The sequence below is a fragment of the Atta cephalotes genome, assembly GCF_000143395.1.
Source record: "Atta cephalotes unplaced genomic scaffold scaffold00002, whole genome shotgun sequence".
Classification (NCBI taxonomy): domain Eukaryota; kingdom Metazoa; phylum Arthropoda; class Insecta; order Hymenoptera; family Formicidae; genus Atta; species Atta cephalotes.
In genome coordinates, this window is record NW_012130066.1 from 3,255,508 (window position 1) to 3,259,827 (window position 4,320).

Below are 4,320 nucleotides of genomic sequence, written 5' to 3' on the forward strand. Positions count from 1 at the left end.
ACTATAATTAATTATTACGTACGTAACTAATTAATTAGTTAGTAGTTTTAAGTTAAATTAGTTAGTACTACGTCTCTCTCTCTCTCTCTCTCTCTCTCTCTCTCTCTCTCTCTCTCCTTTTAAAAAAGTATAAAAAAAAAATAAGAAAACTTAAAAGAACAAAACTAATTTGCAATATTTTTAAGCAAATTTGTAAGCATTTTGTCAATAATTTATAATTTATGTACATTTTTTGCAATATAATAAACTTCCAATGAAGCTATATTATTTTTCTAGGTGTTTTAAATTCATGTACTACATTCAAAAATTATCTTAATATAACGATGATGTTCACTATCGTTATGTTATAAATATCTGTTATAAAAATATTAATATTATTATTATTGTGAAAATGTATGCAAATGTATATGCAAATCTCAAAAATTATCTGCATTCTTCTATATTTATTAAAATTTGACATAGCTAATATACGTCAAGGATCCTTTGTGCAAAGATGAGAAAATGTTTCCAGAAGAACGATATATCGCGTGCCTGCGAGATGTGCGCTGTTGTAATATTCTTCGTCTCGTGTAAAAACGCTAAGTTCAACGACTTTGCATATCGAACGAGAAATTTAGTCAAATTCCTTGGACGTCCTGCATAGCTGTTGCGATGAAGAAACGTCACATAACTGGTGGGCTGGAGCAGCGAAAGAGATACGAATCGGTAAACGCTACATCGCCGTCGACAGCAAGCCGAATTGCGAGATACCATACCGGGTGTCGGATTAATGGCTTCCCGACGGGGTGTAACGATCATTCCGCACCCCGAAATATCTCGAGGGACACGGGAACTCGTTGCACGTTTTGATTCGCGGAGGGCATCATCGCAATACACCCCTCGAGATCGCGTCAAGTCCGCGTGCGTATATGTACAAATCTACATTGGCGAGGAAGATTTAAGGCGTCACATTATGCGTAACAACGAGGAAGGGGCAGATACTAGGTTCCCGAAATCCCGGCCATGGAAAACGCCTATTCTGGGGCTTGCTTCGACGCGATTACATTCCGACCTGATTCGCGTATATGTACGTCAATCCTTCGAAATGGATGTCCGTGAGATACGGCTTTCGAGGCTCTCGAATATCTGATCGACTTGCCACAGTACCTTGTCAAATGGTCATGGTATCTCTGAATATCTGGCGAGAGTTTGGCGGTTCGCAGGAATTGGTATTAAAGCTATTAGAGATATCTAGAATGAGACATGCACTTGAAGATGTATTAGATATCAGAGAAGATTAAAAGCATTATGCAGCTACGGGAACCATTAATAAATTTTTATTAATATGTGTATCTTGTATTTCATTTTCAAAAATGAAAAATTATCAATGTATGCAATATCAGGGTTGACAAAAATGTTTTATATACATTTCAAACTGTTTAAAACGTACTTAATTGATGTTTTTAACATGTTTCAAACATATTTAAAAATTAAAGCACGTATGAAACATTAAAAACACGTTTAAAAAAAACATTTTTTGCCAATCCTGAATATTATTATATTTTATAAAAAAACAAAGATTGCGAAAGAAATATCTCGTGTCCTTGAATTGTTAGCTTCGAGCCACCGGATATTCCCAGGATAGCTGCTGGCGACTATCTATAATAGGAAATTTACTTATCGGGCACGCCAAGAATTTCTGAGATTATCTGAAATTTTCAAATATCCCGGAACATTCCAAAACTCGCGGCAAATCTTACAATCGATTGGCAGGAAGTCGCCGTGGGCGATCTTCAAAATCAATTCATAATACCTTCGAGGTACTTCGGCGTTCTGTGGCTGTGACCTCATTATAGCTGAAGAAGATTCCGTTACCAATATCCGACTATAACTTCAGTCTGCTCGAGACGAGATCTTATATTTGCAGCCGATTTCCCAACCGAACATTCCATACAGTCTGGACTATCGATATTTCGCGTTGCGTAAGACTACGTCGAAGTCTGAGTGTCATAATAAGACCAGAACAAGAGAGAAGCAGACAGGAGAGCTTCATCAAGATAATATCTACAGCAATGGATTATGAAATGAAATGAACGTTAAGTCTGAAAATGATTTATGACTTAGGTTTTACTGAATAAAAACTATTTCATATATATTGCATATTTACGCTGATTTTCGCATGATATAACTGATTGATTACAAAGTTCATAAATCAAAGATGCAATTAGCAATAATAACATATCCGCTTATGCATCTTCAGTTTAATGATAACTAATCCTATTAAACTAGTTGCAAACGTCACTTAAAATTAATATTCCATACCGATGAATAATTTATGCGAATAATTTAACGTATAAATAATTTGTGTAAATGCATGAGATAAAAAAGCGAATAATGACAATATAATTACGTTACATAATTGAATTAGAAGCAAATAAATCAATATCTTCAGAATGAAATCCGTGAATACAAGATATCTAGATTTAGAAGACGATTAATGAAACCATTACTAAAATTAGCTGTCATTATGATCTTTGTAAAGTCATGGTGTGTTTCTCCCCCCTCCCCTCTCTCTCTCTCTCTCTCTCAGAGAATTACAATATTTGTTCGACAGATTTGGCTACGCTTTCCAAACTATTTTTGACTACTCTCTTTTTGAACGGATGTCCTAATGTTTCCGAGCATTGCTATTTGTGGAGACGCATCAACGCCGCATTTTGAATGAGTAAAGGTTCTTACCGTTACTAATCACGTATTCTCTATTATAAATTTATTTTTCGCAAACCATCTCGACCATTTTTACCATTCCGCTGTAGGATATTCTTCCACAGATTCTACGTGTATAGGAGGACTAAACATGATCCCGTACAGGAATTCGCCATTGAGACGCCGACGTTTTCCAACTACGGTAAACACGGCCGGTCAGTGCCGCGTTAACCGCCATCCGGGAGCGCGTTTATTCGCCGACCTTCTTGCACGCCACATCGACGACGATGAAACGAAACACACTGGGGCGGTCTGCAGGCGGTCTTTCCAGCGCGAAAGCTCCGCCTGCGAGGCCAGCCGGCGTGCATGCACGGTGCATGCACGGTGCATGCACGGTGCATGCACGAGAAACGTCAACTTCTTCGTGGCACCTACTTACCTCTTCGTCTTCTCGTCCATCCATCCGTATGTTCATTTGAACTGGCCTTCTCGGACGCGCGGCGTGCCTTCGTTCATATGCTAATGCCTATGGCGTTTCGTGACGCGATATAGTTTTAGTTGTTGACCCTAGCTGACCTCCTCCGGAGAATGGGTCTTGGAGTGAAAGTGCGGGCGACGATGCGAGGATCTTTCCGTCGTTGACAGACCGTTTCGTCACGTCGAACAAATGTATAGGCAATGAGCGATTCTGTTATTCGAAACGAAGAAATTTCTATGAACAGTGTCATCTGCGCTTTTCTGAAGGAGGATACGACTCTCCCGTTCATGAATTTGATTATTGGTTTTTACTGAATGCTTGTTCGCCACTCTTTCCGGTATCTATATATCGAAAGAGATTTGACAAGCCTTCCTTTCCACAACATTTTCTTCTTTCGCTTTTTCACAGAAGAGGCCGATTCACGTTTCGGAAAACCACCTTTATAGATATCATGAAATGCAAAATGGAAATTCATATAAACTGTCTTTTTTTGTTATCTATTTTCCAACTTTTGATTAAATAAAGCAAAATATTTTTAAGGAGAAAGTTCTTCGTTTACTAATTATTAATTTCTCAAATATTAAGTAAAGCGTACATCAAAATTTGTCTTTATTATCCAAGTTAACTTTTTAATGCATTTTCCAACTTCACTTTGCAATAATATTATATTCTATATCGCTTAGATTAGATCTTTCCTTTCTTTCGATAATGATCTTATAGTCTCAAATTATAATATATTCCTAATCGACGAACCGTAACGAATGATGATTTATGTAACAATCCATCTCATCGCCGATGTTTTTTAGGCGAACCTTTCTTAGAATAGCATTTTTCGGTCAATAACAACGACGTTTTATTTTTGTGAAATGAACTCACAAGCGTGATGCAGCAGAAAAAAATATTTATTCAAATAAGAGAACAGTCCATTCAAAGACTCGGTTGCTCCTTTTTCCTTACGCTTGCATGAAACTAGTACGAGCATAAATTTCAACAGATAGTACGCTGCCGGAGCGAGAGAAGAAAGGACTCTCCCTCACAGATTCCCTAGGAGCGGCTGCACGGTTATTTAGATCTTTCATTCTCTCGCGGACAACTCAAAGACTTCGTCGTCTATCGCCTAAATTATTTCTCCGGTATTTCCACGAAAAGAAAAAGAG